The 16,419-nt window shown below is 41.1% G+C and overlaps 1 long non-coding RNA gene across 1 annotated transcript in view; it reads left to right on the top strand.

Annotated features, from left to right (window-relative positions):
- Positions 1-8,640, top strand: part of LOC309607460 — a 46,816-nt gene extending 38,176 nt beyond the window's left edge. The window contains exon 5 of the long non-coding RNA XR_014232406.1: positions 16-8,640. This is a non-coding gene — a long non-coding RNA (uncharacterized lncRNA). The remainder of the gene's footprint in view (positions 1-15) is intronic.
- The last annotated feature ends 7,779 nt before the right edge of the window (positions 8,641-16,419 follow it).

Genomic DNA, 16,419 nt, shown 5'->3' with positions numbered 1-16,419 from the left:
ATATATCTTCTTTAGCGGAGAAATTCAGAACTGCTGGATCAGAAATGATGAATATAAGAATGGGATATTCCTACTAAATCCACAATGGAGAAGATTTAAAGTAAAACGAAAGCTTCCCTCTCCATGCCCAAGATGAAATGAGCCTAGCTCTTTTTCTTTTTTTTTTTTAAAAGAAGAATTCTTTTTTTTAAATTTTATTTATGGCTGTGTTGGGTCTTCGTTTCTCTGCGGGGGCTTTCTCTAGTTGCGGCAAGCGGGGGCCACTCTTCATCGCGGTGCGCGGGCCTCTCACTATCGCGGTCTCTCTTGTTGCGGAGCACAGGATCCAGACGCGCAGGCTCAGTAGTTGTGGCTCACGGGCCCAGTTGCTCCGCGGCATGTGGGATCTTCCCAGACCAGGGCTCGAACCCGTGTCCCCTGCATTGGCAGGCAGATTCTCAACCACTGCGCCACCAGGGAAGCCCGAGCCTAGCTCTTAAAGACATTCAGGCCAACCCTGCACTTCCTGTCTCTGTATTTCTTGTTATATGAGATAATAAGTATCTTTACTACTTAGGCCACTGTATTCTATTACTTGAAGCCAAAAATTATATGTATTCTCTTCAAAGCCCTCCCTTCCCAAGATAAAGTTAAACATCCCTTCCTCTGTGTGTCCACAACCCCTGTGTATGTACCTCTATTCTAGAATTTAACATATAGTGTAATAGTCATTGACATGACTTGTTTATGAGATCATCCAAAGAATTCATGGATTTTCCTTTCATTTTTGTGACCTCAGTATCCTTCCTGGTACCCAACGCAGAAGCATTTGTTGAGTAGGTGTCAAGACTTCCTATGTTCACTGTTCTGGGAGGCGTGGAGGGCGCTGTCTCTTGAGAGTGTGGGACAGTGGTGGACAGCCCATGTACATACTCGGGTGAGCCTGTTGGGAAAGGCTGAGTCACAAATACCCTAGAGAACCTCCAGCCCTGAGCTCCCGACAGCACACTCCTGAAAACTGGGAGACAGAACCAAAAGCCATCCTAGATGTGGGGTGGGGCAATTCAGAAGAGTGTGTCTCTTTTCGCATTTGGTTCTTAGGATCCTTTTTAGGTATTATTTTTATTTTTTTATAAAAATATTTTTGGAGATTAAAATGTCGGTTTCATTGCAAAGTTAGATTGGAGGGTGTGGCTTGGTTGTGAAGTCAAATGGGTTTGCTAATACTCTCCTGTTTTGAACTTAACCCTCCAAAACGCCATCCTCCACCCCTGCTGGGACAGAAGCTGTCCTGTTTGGCTTATCACACGGCTGGGGGTACAGACCAGAAAACACCTGCACTCCACAGAGCAGGTTCCCAAGCAAAAGTGAAGTCAGAAAGCCAGGCCTGCCAGGGGAGCATATACAACGACATGAACTTCTACACTGGAGAACTGGTGCTGCACATTCTTTGTAATCTTTTTCACTTTCCTCTCCTGGTTTGGATCATTGAGAGGTCACAGTATTTAAACATTTCCCCCAACCTTGGTTTGGCTTTTGCTTTCTTACAATATGAAGAAAGTAGCCTCCGAACCAGCTGAGGAATGTGGGTGGCAGAGTGTGGACTGTTTCATGTTTGATATCATCATATTTTGATACTTTCTCCACAAAGTCTCAGTGTGACGGCTGGAATGATCATTGGCAGAAATACACAGGATTCTGAATTTGAAAGTTTGGGCCACAGGTTGCAGTAAAAGTAACCAGACCAGGGTGCTATTTTCAGAGTTCAAATATGCTAACGGACAAATCTGCTAAACTAATTTGAAAAGTGTTAATGGGAAAGAATAGGTTTATATGTTACACCACCCAAACCTCATTTGCTTTTCCTTTTTTGATTTTTATTGGAGTATAGTTGATTTACAATGTTGTGTTAGTTTCTACTGTACAGCAAAGTGAATCAGTTATACATATACATATATCTGCTCTTTTCAAGATTATTTTCCCTTATAGGTCATTACAGGGTACTGAGTAGAGTTCCCTGTGCTATACAGTAGGTCCTTATTAGTTATCTATTTTATATATAGTAGTGTGTATATGTCAGTCCCAATCTCCCAATTTATCCCTCCCCCTGCTTTCCCCCCTGGTAGTAAGTCAGAGAAAGACAAATATCATATGGTATCGCTTACATGTGGAACCTCATTTGCTTTTCAGCAGTCACTTTCAATGTCTTGCCTGAAAGGAGGGTGTCCCGTAGGAATGGTAAGCCATGTGGCAGGTGTCTTCAGGGAGGCGGCTTTATCTGGAACCCCTAAATCACGGCATATAGGAAGCTCCTACTTTATTCTCCCCCGCACAAGGCTGTGTAAGATTGTAAGAATGCAGTGGAAAAGGGGGAATTTTCCAGGTTTAATTCAGATGGTCCCAGAACAGGGACCCTTCCAGCCCCATGCCATCATGATACACTTCACCAGCTTGGGCAGAAACAGGAAGTAGGTGAGGGCAACACAGAGCCCTGAGAATGTGACCAGGGCACCATTTCTGGGTTCTGTAGAGTAGGTTGACCGGACCAGGCTCTCTCCAGACAGTTTGAGACTCAGCCTCTCCTGTCAGCCTCCTCAGCCTAATACCGCCCTGGGCCCCAAATGTCCACAGTTCAGCAGCCCCAGGCTCCATGACACAGCCACCATCCCTGTGCTGCTAATCCTGGCCAATTGTCAAGTTAATGAGTCCCCGGGGTTCTTAGGGGCCTGGGCAAGAGTGTGGATGACTCAGTGTGGCCCATCCCCGTTATTAGAGAAACAGCTCAAAGCAAATGGTTTGTGACGGTGAGTTAGTAATGTCAGCTTCATTAGAGAATATCTTGTGGAAGGTGCAGCAGTGAATAGCAATTGCAAACCTTTTAAGACTAATTTTTGTGTCACGGAAGAAAGGGGAAGTTAGAGTAAATAGCCTGAGACTCAGATGATTTATTTCTCAGTTTAGACTTGTGTGTTTCACTCACTTCTGGGACGTTTCTTCTCGTCTATCTGCCTTTGGGGATCAGCATTGAAAGAGGAGTGAGTCATCATTTGGCCACATCTTCTTTTCTGTGTTTAATCCCTTAATGTAAAAGAGAATTAGGCAAGAGGATTAAGAGAGATTAAACAAGATTCATTATTGAATTATTAAAAAGTAAGCTCTGGCTTAAAACAGCTTAAGAGGAGGTGCATACAATAATGTAAGGGACACAAAAACTCCTTATTCAAACACAAGAGATGGTATCCATTTGTTCTTGATAAAAATCAATGATTAACAATAATACACTCAAAAGATATCATAATGTCTCTTCATTCACGAAGAGACCCTACCAACCCACCTCTGGGAGGGTAAAGACTTAGAGAAAAATAACTCTAGTCCTGAGATGGGTTAACCTGATATTTCTCTTCATCTGCCATAGGACCAGGTCTTCTTACCCAGTGGGTACTCAGCGTTTCCAACCGATACGCCATCAAACGCTGGTAGGAATTATAAACCCCTAAGTAGTACTCTAGGGCAGGGCTTGAGTGAGATACTGAAAATGAACAAACTTCCCCTTCCTCCTTTTGAATCACAGACGTAGCCCCTGAGGTCAGCTTCTCAATCTCTTCAGGCCTTCAAGTCTTTATGTGGGAGAACCAGGGAAAATTCTGAAAAATTAAAAATTAGGTTTTTCTCAGAGAACCTCTCAAAAAATGAAAATTTTAGATTATAGAAAGATGTATAAAACCTTTAAGATAAGATGGTCATGGTTTGCACATTCAGCTTTATTCCTCTGAAGACATTTCTTTTTAAAATAATTTTTAAAAACATTTATTTATTTATTTACTTGGCTGCGCGGGGTCTTAGTTGTGGCATGCGGGATCTAGTTCCCTGACCAGGGATTGAACCCGGGGCCCCCTGCATTGGGAGTGCGGAGTCTTAACCACTGGACCACCAGGGAAGTCCCCGAAGATATTTCTTAAACCACAAAATAAGGGAAATTTCTGTAGGGTCCGCTCAGTCTCAGATTACACTTCGAGACTTTAGAGGCAGACTGAGACTCTCAAAAGACAAAATGTGTGTTTGCCTTCAGAGCTGCTGTGATTTTCATGGGGACTCACTGCCTTCTCTTTGTGGGCTTGTGGCTGCTGTGTTTAGTCTAGAGCAAAGGTTTATATAACTCTCTACGAGGACCATGGATGGACAACTAGGGGTTTTTGAACCCCATGAACTTGTAGCAACTTTCATGATACATGTATTGGTTGGGGTAATGTGGAGGATCCAAAGCTCTCATTAGATTCTCAGAAAAGTCCATGACCTCATATGGAAGAGGGTTCCAAGGCCTTTCCAAGGCTGGAACATCTGCATGCTTTCTGGTTCAGCAGTAGCCCCACACCTGAAATATAGGTAATGTTATTATACTCACCTTACAGATGAGGAAACAGGCTGACAGGGTTTAAAAAACCCGTCGAACCTCCCACAGCTAGTAAATGGTAAAGCCAGGTTATAAACCCAGATCTGTCTGACTTCAGAAACTGAGCCTCTCATTAGTGGGCAATGCTTTGTCTACATTTAACAGGTTTAAAAGAATAAGATCTGGAATTTGTTAGGGCTCTTCCAGCTTTCCTGAATCTTTACGGTAGCATCCCTGACAGGTGACCCAGCTCTGTCCGAACCCTTCTGGGGATGGGAGCTTCCTACCTCACCAGGGATCAGTTCTGTTGTTGAACTTAATGAGCGTTTCTCAAATATTAAACCCCAATTTACCTTACGATTGGATGCTGGCAAGTTGCTTTCAAATGTAGTGAAATGCAGAATGTCTTCAGGTGTGCTATCCAGGACTGGAGTCTGAAATTCTGAAGCATGAAGACCTCTGCTTCTCTCCCTCTTCAAAGTGGGGCACATGGGGGAAGGTGGCCTGTGTTGGAAAATCCAAGCATGCACATCAAGAAAGAATCTAACATGTGAAATGATGGACAAGGCAATCATTCAAAGACATCAGAAGGTGTGCTTTGAAAATGAGAGTGACCTGACAGTTTCCATATACAGCAAAATCTTTATTAGCTGACATTAGAGGTCTTTTTTTTCTCTAGCTTCTTTGGTAAAAATGATCCTTTATGTATCTCCTTTATGCTTTAGTGAATGAGAAATCTGGAAGGTGGTGGAGGATGCTTTCTGAGAGTATTGGTGGTTTCTTGTGAGCTCAAGTTCTTTCCTGCCTCTCAAAAGGTCCTCAATGATAGATGACTTAAATGCCTTAAAAAATGGAAAGCATTTAACAGTAATGTTAGTAAATTAGAAAAATTATTATTATCGCCTGAGTAAACTATTCTTTTTTGGGGCAGTTAGTCTTCATAGATGGTCACTAAGGGTCCATGCCTCCCAGGACTCATGCCTTGGAATCTAGACTGGCCCAGTGGAGTGTGGTGGGAGTGATGCTGTGCCAGTTCCAAGCATCAGCCTTAGAAAGGTCTCAAAGCTTCCACTTTTGCACTTTTGGGAGCTCTGTGCTGCCATGTATCAATCCAATTACTCTCATGCTTGAGGGGCCATGTAGAGAGAGAGAGAGAGAGACGCCCCAGGATGATGTGGAAAGAGAGAGAGTCCCAACTGCTCAAGTATTCCATCTGAGTTCAGCCTTCCAGCCATCCCTGTGAAGTCACCAGACATGTATCTGAGCTATCTTGGATGTTCTGTGTAGTCGAACTTCCAGGTGACTGCAGCCCCAGCTGATATCACACAGAGCAGAAGAACCACCCAGCTGAGCCTAGCCAACCTACAGAATCATGAGAGATAATAAACTGGTTGTTATTTTAAGCCCCTAAGTTGTGGGATGGTCTGTTACATAGTAATAGATAACCAAACATTTTTCATATTCATATAGCAAAACTGATTATTTTTATGGGTAAACAAAGTTGATAAAAATGCATATTACAGTAAAGTGATTAAAAACACTCACTTATCTTGCAAAACACCCAATCAGAAATAAGCCTCATTAAAGCAGTATTCTAACCGCAATGAGATAGTGCTTTATAACCACTAGGATGACTACAATCAAAAAGACAGATAATAACACGTGCTGACAGGGATGTGGAGAAGTTGGAGCCCTCATACACTGCTGATGGGAATGTAAAATTGTGCAGCTGCCTCAGAAAGCAGCCTGGCAGTTCCTCAAAATGTTACTCATAGAGCTGGCATGGGACCCAGCAACTCCACTACTAAGAATATATCCAAGAGAAATGAAAACATATGTTCCCGTAAAAACTTGTACAGAAATGTGCATAGCAACATTATTCATAATTGCTGAAAAGTGGAAATAACTCAAATGTCCATCAACTGATGAATGGATAAATAACATGTGGTATTATCTATACAAGGGAATTGTACAGATAAAAAGGAATAAAAAGGGATGAAGTACGGATACATGCTACAGCATGAATGAACCTTGAAAATGTTAAGTGAAAGAAGACAATCACAAAGACCAGATACTGTATGATTCTGTTTATATGAAATGTCCAGGCAAATCTGTAGAGACAGAGTGTATATTAGTGGTCGCCTAGGGCTGGAAAGCAATGGAGAGTGACTGTTAATGGGTACAGAACTACTTTTTGGTATAATGAAAATATTCTAAAATTGAATGGGTTGATGATTTCAACCTCCATGAATATACTAGAAACATTTAATTGCACATTTTAAATGGGTGACTTGTATGGTATGTGAATTGTATCTCAGTAAAGGTGTTACCAAAAAAAGAAAGTCAATCTCCTATAAGACTGATGTTCATTTTGTTTTGACTGCTTTGGGCACCAGACTCTTGCCTATCATCAGATAAGGCTAAATCAACCCAGATAGCTAACAGCAGTTGAATGGGCTTTTTGATGGGGGAGTTTATAGAAACAACATATGAAGCGAGAGCTGAATGACAATTTATTATACAGTTAATATAGTGTAAACTTACAGTTATATTCTTAGCTTCTTCTTATCAATAAGGTGAAGATCAATACAGAGATTTGGTCTGAATCGTTAAATTCTCTGATTGTGAGGTTTGTTAAGTCACCTCTTGGGACCTGCTGTGTTCTAATTATGACGTGATATTAGCTTGTCAGTATGAGGGCAGTATTGCCCCCTCCTCAGTTTCCCAGAAAACAAAACAATGTTCATAACTATATTTGCAGTAACTGTCAAAAGTATCTGAATTCATTACCTACATAGAAAACATAAGTTCCAGTTAGACTATCCTGCAGCAGCGTAATAGCACATTTTTCGTTGTCTAATGGCTACTGAATGGTTGACTTTTGTAGATGTTTTAGGTGGGTTTTTTAAAATTTACTTTTTATTTTATTTATTTTTGTCTGCATCGGGTCTTCGTTGCTGCATGCGGGCTTTCTCTAGTTGCGGTGAGCGGGGTGGGGGTGGGGGCGGGGGCGGGGGGTGCTACTCTTAGTTGCCATGCGCTGGCTTCTCATTGAGGCGGCTTCTCTTTGGTGCGGAGCGCAGGCTCTAGGCACGCAGGCTCTAGAGCGCAGGCTCAGTAGTTGTGGCGCCCGGGCTTAGTTGCTCCGCGGCATGTGGGATCTTCCCAGACCAGGGCTCGAACGCTAGTCCCCCGCGTTGGCAGGCGGATTCTTAACCCCTGTGCCACCAGGGAAGCCCCGTTGTAGGTGTTTTTGAAAAAAATATGTATGCCCTATTTGTTGTGATGTGCAATTGTATACGTATCCATTAATTTAAGCTTAATTGTGCACTTATGTCCTCTATAGCCTTATAATATTTTAGCTACTTCGTTTAGAATTATAAATATTATAAATATAATATTTACTCATTGATACCCTAAAATATATCAGGTCCCATGCCAGGCTCTGAGGATTCAGTCCTGATCAGTACACAGCTCCTGTCCTCACAGAGCTCACAGTAGATGACAAATGTCTCAGTGTATGAGGATATAACACCTGCAATGCCAGTTTGTGTTCACTTTGAATGTATATTTTTAATTTATAGGTATATTTAATTTAAAGCTTTGCCTTTTTATCTATTTTTTTTAATAAAGTAATGTTAAAATCTATGGTCGTGAAGTCATCAAATTCTCCGTTAGATCTGTTAATTTTTGCTTAATATATTTTGAGTCTCCTTTGTTAGATGCACCAGTTCAGGATTTTTATAACTTGCTGATGAATTCTCTCTTTTATCTCCTGCAGTGTCTAATCTTCACACCATCCAGTAAAACTTTCATTTTCATCTCTAGAGGTTCAATTTGGGTCTTTTTATATCTTACCATGCTCAATCTTTCCTCTACGTTCTTGAATTTATAGAATATAGTTACAATAACTTTTAATGTTCTTATCTACTAATTCTGTCATCTGCGCTGTTTCTGGACGTGTTTCTATTGATAGATTTTTCTCCTCATTGTGGGTCAGAGTTTCCTGCTTCTTTGCATCCCTGGTAAGTTTTGATTGGTTGCCAGACATTGTGTATTTTACCTTGTTAAATGCTGGATGCTTTGTATGCCTGTAAATGTTCTTGAGCTTTCTTCTGAGACACAGTTAAATTACTTGGAAACAGTTTGATCCTTTTAAGGCTTTTTTATTTTTAAGCTTTGTTAGGCGGGATCCAAGTAGACTTTAGTCTAGGGCTGATTTTTCCCCACTACTGAGGCAGTACCCTTCTGGTTACTCAGTGCCCTATGAATTACAGGGTCTTCCATTCTGTCTGATGGGAGCCCAATTCTTCCTAGCCCTGTGTCCTCTTCCCGGATTGCTATCTCTGCTCTTTTTGGGTCATTCATTCTCTGGCTGTGGGTAGGTTTCTCACACTCATGGGCTGATGAGCATTCAGTTGAGGACTCAAGGGGGATCCTGTGTAGATCTCTGGGACTGAATTTCTCTGTGTGCAATTTCTCCTCTCCACCACTGTGCCTGCAAACTCCAACAGCTTTGGCTTCCTTAGACTCCCGGGATTTATCCCTTCAACTCGGAGACCCTGCGTCTGCCTGGGTTCCCCCTGCCTGGCTATGGCCTTGAAACTCTCCAGCACTAAACTGGAGCAATCATAGGGCTCACTAATGTGTTTCCCCTATCAGGGATCACTGTGCTGTGTGATGTCCAAAGACTGAAAGACCTTTGTTTCAAATATTCTGTCCAGTTTTTTAGTTGTTCCAGGCAAAGAGGGTAAATCCAGTTCTCATTACTCCATCTTGGCTGGAAGCTGAGGTCTACTTAATTTCTAGTAACACTTTTTGCCTTAATATCTATTTTTGTCTGATATTGCCACACCAGCTTTCTTTCCACAAGTATTTGCCTGGTGTTTATACGTCCATCTCTTTACTTTGAGCCTTCTTATATCATTATGTCTCAGGTTTGTCTCTTTAAAAAGAACTTAGCAGTTGGACTTTATCTCCTAGTCTGAGAATTTTTGTCCTTTAAACACTGGGTTTAATCGTTTAAATTTATAGGGGTTAGTAATCTATTTGGATTTATTTCTATTTCCTTTTCTGTGCTTTTCCTTTATTATGCTTTTTATTTTTTCTTTTATTGCTTTCTATTGTATTAATATAGTTTTTCTTATGCTCCCCCTTTTTATTTCTACAGGTTTGGAAGTTATGTATTCTATTTTTGTTCTTTTAGGAGTTACACTCTGAATTTTTTTTTTTTAAATTAATTAATTAATTAATTTATTTTTGACTGTGTTGGGTCTTTGTTTCTGTGTGAGGGCTTTCTCTAGTTGCGGCAAGCGGGGGTCACTCTTCATCGCAGTGCGCGGGCCTCTCACTATCGCGGCCTCTCTTGTTGCGGAGCACAGGCTCCAGACGCGCAGGCTCAGTAGTTGTGGCTCACGGGCCTAGTTGCTCCGCGGCATGTGGGATCTTCCCAGACCAGGGCTTGAACCCGTGTCCCCTGCATTGGTAGGCAGATTCTCAACCGCTGCGCCACCAGGGAAGCCCCTACACTCTGAATTTTAATATGCATTCTTGACATAATAAAGTACAAAGCTAATTGGTATCGCCATCCCCCTAAAAAAATACAAAGTCTTATAAAGATTTAATTCCTTTCTCTGTCTCCCACATTCCACATTACTGTGGCCTAAAATGTATTTCCATCTTGTTTTTAAACATCCCCAACAAATTAGTAATTTTTAATAGCCAGTGTTTATTAGGGCTTAGATTACCCATTTGCTCACACTGCTTCATGCATCACACTCTTTCAACTATAATACCATCTTACTGAAGAATGTCCTTCAGGAACTCTTTCCCTGAGAGTTAGTGAGACATGAACTCTGAGTCTTTTGTTTGTCTGAAAATGTCTTTATTTTATTCTGTGCTCAGTGTAAAACCATGATTTTGCTGAATATAGAATTCCAGGTTGACAATTACTTTCCTTAATACATTGAAGATATTGTTTCATTTTCTTCTGGCATTTGTTATTTGATGAGAAGTCTGTTCTCAGTAATTATTGTTCTTTTGTAGACGGTCTGTCTTTCCAGTTTGGCTGGATTTATCTCTTGTCTATATTATTCTGCAGGTGTGATGATGTGTTTAGGTGTGGATTTGTATTATTTATTCCATTCAAGACAATTTACTACTTCAATTAGAAAGACTCATTATGTTCAAAACTGTCCTGCACCACCTGGATCCCTCGTCAGGACTGAAGGACCTAATCCTCTAGATGCTAGGAGCTGGGGGTGCTTCCAGAAGACAACGCTCAGATGTCAGCCTTCTCCAGGAATTGCCCTCAGCTGAATAGTGCTGTTTTGCTCAAGAGGTTACACCCCTTCCTAAGGGCAGCCGGCATCCAATGATTCGTCAATACAGGGGTACAAAGAGCCAGCCCTCTTGTCTCAATGTGGGACAATTCTAAAGGTCCTTCTTAGCGTCAGAGCTCCCTCTGGTAGAATAATCAACCAGTCCTTTGCCAAGGACTCGTGTCTCTAAAACCCGTCAATCTTGCATCCTGGGAAACCCCTCGATCCTGGGCAAACAGGGACAGTTGGTCATCCTTCCCAAGAAGTTGGCCGAAGTCTCTGTTGAGGCTGCATCACACCTCACCTTCTCCCTCTGCCCAGTCCTGCTTCCATCCCTTCCACTGGTATTGATCTCAAGAGCTCTCCATAATAAGCCTCCTGCACACTAATCTCTGTTTCAGTCTACTTCCCGGGGAACCGAACCTACAACATTAATGTCTTTCTAAATTTAACTATAGAAAATTCTTAGAAAATTTCTCTTTATAGTGCCTTTTCACATTCTCTATTCTTTTCTTCAGGGACATCCACTAAATGCACATTGAATCTCTTCATTCTATCCTCCATTTCTCTTAATCACTCTTCTTTTTCTAATTGTTAATTTAAAAAAATATTTATTTATTTATTTATTTGGCTGCACTGGGTCTTAGTTGCAGCATGCAGGATCTTTGTTGCCATGTGCGAGATCTTTTAGTTGTGGCACGCGGATATTTAGTTGCAGCATGCGAACTCTTAGTTGTGGCGTGTGGGATCTTGTTCCCTCAGGGGACAAACCTAGGCCCCCTGAATTAGGAGCGTGGAGTCTTAGCCACTGGACCACCAGAGAAGTCCCTCACTCTTCTAAAGAAAAACATTCCATCTCTATTTTTGAATTTGCTGATTTCATCTTCATGCAGGTCTCATTTGCTGTTTAACCCATCTGTTTACTTTTACACCTTAAAAACTTCCTTCATTTGGCTTTGAAGACACATACTCATCTGGTTTTCTTCCTCTATTTCTGGTTGTTCTGTTTCAGTCTTGTTTGCTGATTCCTCTTCGTCGTTCCTACTTCTAAATGATGAAGTCCTAAGGCTCAGTTCTTGAGACTCTTCTCTTTTTCACAGTTTAAATCACTTTCCAGATGAAATCATCAGTCTTGTGACTTCAAATACCATAGATATGCTGATAACTTCCAAATTTATATCTCCAGCTCAGACGTCTCCCCGAAACTCCTGACCCACATATCCAGCTGCCTATGAGACAGCTCCACTTGGAAAGTTAAAAACTGAGCCCCTGTTCTTCATTCCCAAACCCCGAAGTTTTCCCTATCTCAGTTATTGGTAACTTATTATAGGCACTCAGGGTAATATCTTGGAGTCATCTTTATTTCCTCTCTTTGTCTCACACTGCAAATACTGCAAATCCTATGGATTTTCCTTAAAAATGGATCCAGAATTGGACCACTTCTTATAATCCTCACTGCTTCCCCCCGGGTCCAAGTCACCATCACTTCCTGCCTGGATTATTGCAACAGCCTGCTGACTGGTCTGCTTTCAGCCGATTCTCAACATGGCAGAGTGACCTTGTTAAAATCTTAGTCAAATCCTTGCCTCCCTCTGCTCAGAACCCACCAGTGACTCCCTTGTCACTCAGAGCAAAAACAAAGCTCTTACTGTGATTGCAAGTCCCTGCATGATCCAGCCTGTTGTTACCTCCTGGACTCGTCTCCCACTGCTCTCTCTCTCCACACCCCAGCACACCGAGTTCCTTGCTGTTATTTAAAAATACCAGGCATGGTTCCCCATCAGGGCCTTTGCTCTGGCTGTTTCCTCTGCCTGAAAAGTTCTTCCCCACACATCCATATGGTTTGCTGTCTTACTTCTTCAGGTCTTGAATAAACACCACTTGCTCAGTGAAGCTTTCCCAGGTACCTTATCTAAAACTTCAACCGCTCCCTCTTAACATTTCATACCCTTTTTTCCTACTTTATTTTTACTCCTTAGCACTTATCCCCTACCTCATATACTATATATTATATTTATTATCTATCTTCATTAGTAAAATGTAAACTCTATTAGACTAGGCTTTTTTGTCTATTTTGTTCACTGCAGTGTCCCCAGAGCCTTGAACTGTGTCTGGCACATACTATGGGCTCAATAAATATTTGGTGAATGAATGAAAGAGCAACTCTTTTTCATTTCTAGAAATTTGACTTAAAAAATCTGCATGTTCTTATTAAATAGTGTCTTTTTGCTTTTGATTTATAGTGATTTATAGTGATGAACAGCTCTAGAACTAGACTGCTTGGGTTCAAATCCCAGCTCTGCTACTCTAACAGCTGTGTGACCATGGGCAGATGTCCTAACATCTCATCTATAAAATGCAGAAAGTAATAGTAGCTGCTTCACAGGGATTTACTGTATAGCTGTAAAAAAAATTAGGAAGCTTTTTTTTTTTAATGTTATCGATTAACTTTTTTTTTAAAGTTTAATTTTTATTTATTTATTTATTTATGGCTGTGTTGGGTCTTCGTTTCTGTGCGAGGGCTTTCTCTAGTTGTGGCAAGTGGGGGCCACTCTTCATCGCGGTGCGCAGGCCTCCCATTATCGCGGCCTCTCCTGTTGCGGAGCACAGGCTCCAGACGCGCAGGCTCAGTAATTGTGGCTCACGGGCCTAGTTGCTCCGTGGCATGTGGGATCTTCCCAGACCAGGGCTCGAACCCGTGTCCCCTGCATTGGCAGGCAGATTCTCAACCACTGCGCCACCAGGGAAGCCCAGGAAGCTTTTTATGTACTGATATGGAGAGAACTTCAGGATCTATTTTAAGTAACAAAAGGAAGGTGTAGAATAGTAATATATAATTTTCTGTCTTTTATGCAAGAATTTGTACCTGCATAGACACATTTTGGAAGTATTTAAAAGAAATTAATAAAAGTGCTGAACTACAGAGAGAAGCAGGGAGTAGGGGTAGCATATCAAGAAAGAGAGTGACTGGATTTACTGTTCAAAGAGGAGGATAAAGATGTTGATTAACTTCAGGTTTTGTTGATCAAGTCAGGATAGGCTTGGTTATATGCTAGTTACAAACACACCAAAGTCTCAGTGGTCTTCACCCCCAAGATTTTCTTTCTTTCTCTGACTAAATGTCCATCCTGGCAGACTGGGATTTCTATTACATAGTTCTGGAATGGGCATATAACATAATTCTGTCCAATGAGAGGTGACAAAATATCCTGAAGTGCTTCAGGGAAACATTTCCCCATTCTTGAAAAGAAACAAACAGGAATAGATACCCCTTCTGCATCCCAGATTTATATAGGATGCTTGGTAATATGGGAGCCATCTTGTTGCCTTGGAAGAGGCAAGCTTGGAAGATTTACAAATCTGACCTCCAGGGGATGGTAGAGTTAAAAAATAGAAAGAACCTGGGTCCTTAATGAGGTCAACAAACCACTGAATTAACCAGCTCTGGAGACTTCCTACCTCAGGATTTCTTATTATGTGAGATAATAGAATTTATTTATTGTATAAGCTATTTCAAATTAGATTTTCTCTAATTTGTAGATGAAAACATCCTCATTTATAGGTTTCTCATTCATTTTTCTTATTTCATTTTACTGACTAGATCTCCCAGTTTAATGCTGTATAGTAGCATGAAAGCAGGCATCCTTGTTTTATTCCTGATTTAATAGGATTACCTCTAAAATTGCCCCTAAGTATTATAATAACTGTAGGTTTTCATAAGTTGTTTTATTAAGATAAGAAATTTCCCTTCTAGAGCTAGCTGCTTAGAGGTTTTTGGGGTTTTTTTTAAATCAATAATAGATTTAAATTTTACCAATTATTTTTCAGCATTTGTTGGTATCATCAGATGCCTTAATCTGTAAATGTAGTGAATTATATAAACTTTCTAAGTTAAAATTAGATTCTTGGACTTCTGTAATTAACCTCCCTTTGTCATAATATATTCCCTTGCTACACTGTTGTATTTGCCTTGCTGAAATTTAAATAGAATTTTTGCATCTATGTTCCAGGTGAGGTTAATGTTGCTGAGTTTTGGCGTCAGTGCTTTGCTGGATGCACAAAACGAGTTAGATACCTTTCCAACACTAGAATAATGTATATAACATAGAAATTATCTCTTTTTGGAAAGTTTACTAGTACTTGTCCATTAAACTTCTTAGGCTTAGTGTCTTTTTTTCCTGGCCGTGCTGTGCGCCTTGTGAGATCTTAGTTCCCCGACCAGGGATTGAACCCAGGCCCTCTGCAGTGAAAGCACGGAGTCCTAACCACTGGACGGCCAGGGAATTCCCTCACAAATTTTTTAAAAGTTAGAAAAAGACACTAAGGGAATTCTCTGACGGACCAGGGGTGGTCCATCCCTCCCCCATCCCCCTTCCCCCTTGGCAACCACAAGTCTGTTCTCTATGTCTGTGAGTCTGTTTCGTAGATAAGTTCATTTGTGTCATATTTTATGTTCCACATATAAGGGATATCATATGGTATTTGTCTTTCTCTTTCTGACTTCCTTCACTTAGTATGATAATCTCTAGGTGAATCCATGTTGCTGCAAATGGCATTATTTCATTCTTTTCTATGGCTGAGTAGTATTCCATTGTATATATGTACCATGTCTTCTTTATCCATTCATCTGTCAATGGACATTTAGGTTGTTTCCATGCCCTGGCTATTGTAAATAGTGCTGCTATGAACATAGGGATGCATGTATCTTTTTGAATTCTAGTTTTGTCTGGATATATGCCCAGGAGTGGGATTGCTGGATCATATGGCAACTCTACTTTTTGTTTTTTTAGGACCCTCCATACTGTTTTCCACAGTGGTTGCACCAATTTATATTCCCACCAACAGTGTAAGAGGGTTCCCTTTCTTACACATCCTCTCCAGCATTCGTTATTTGCAGACTCTTTAATGATGGCCATTCTGACTGGGATGAGGTGGTACCTCACTGTAGTTTTGATTTGCATTTCTCTAAATTAGTGATTTTGAGCATCTTTTCATGTGCCTGTTGACCATCTGTATGTCTTCTTCGGAGAAAAGTCTATTTAGGTGTTCTGCCCATTTTTCAACTGGGTTGTTTGCTTTTTTGTTATTGAGCTATATGAGGACTCCTAAGTGGTTTTGATACTCTCTGTGGCCTTTGGCTTTCTTATCTCTGATATGACAATTTGTTCCAGACTCATCTTGTACCTTTCCTGCCCCAGACCTGGAATCAGCCTTTTCTCAAGTGAGCCCTAATTCCTTTTAGTGGTAAATGATGTTTAGAGGCCACTATTTAGGTATCAGGGGTGCTAACTACTACTGGGTCCATTTTCCAGCTCTTCCTTGAATTTTTTTTTTTTGTTTATTTATTTTATTTATTTTTGGCTGCGTTGGATCTTCATTGCTGTGTGCAGGCTTTCTCTAGTTGCGGAGAGTGGGGGCTACTCTTCATTGTGGTGTGCAGGCTTCTCATTGCCGTGGCTTCTCTTGTTGTGGAGTGTGGGCTCTAGGCGCGCGGGCTTCAGTAGTTGTGGCTCGCGGGTTCTAGAGCACAAGCTCAGTAGTTGTGGCTCACAGGCTTAGTTGCTCCACGGCATGTGGGATCTTCCCGGACTAGGGATCGAACCCATGTCCCCTGCATTGGCAGGCAGATTCTTAACCACTGTGCTACCAGGGAAGTCGCTCTTCCTTGAATTTTATTTTATTTACTTTAAATATAATCACACATAGTTTCTTTTTATTAATTTTTATTTG

The sequence above is a fragment of the Balaenoptera borealis genome (genome assembly GCF_965194805.1).
Source record: "Balaenoptera borealis genome assembly, chromosome: 12".
Classification (NCBI taxonomy): Eukaryota; Metazoa; Chordata; class Mammalia; order Artiodactyla; family Balaenopteridae; genus Balaenoptera; species Balaenoptera borealis.
The sequence above is the reverse complement of the archived record's forward strand: the minus strand, read 5'-3'. Positions and strand labels throughout refer to the sequence as shown.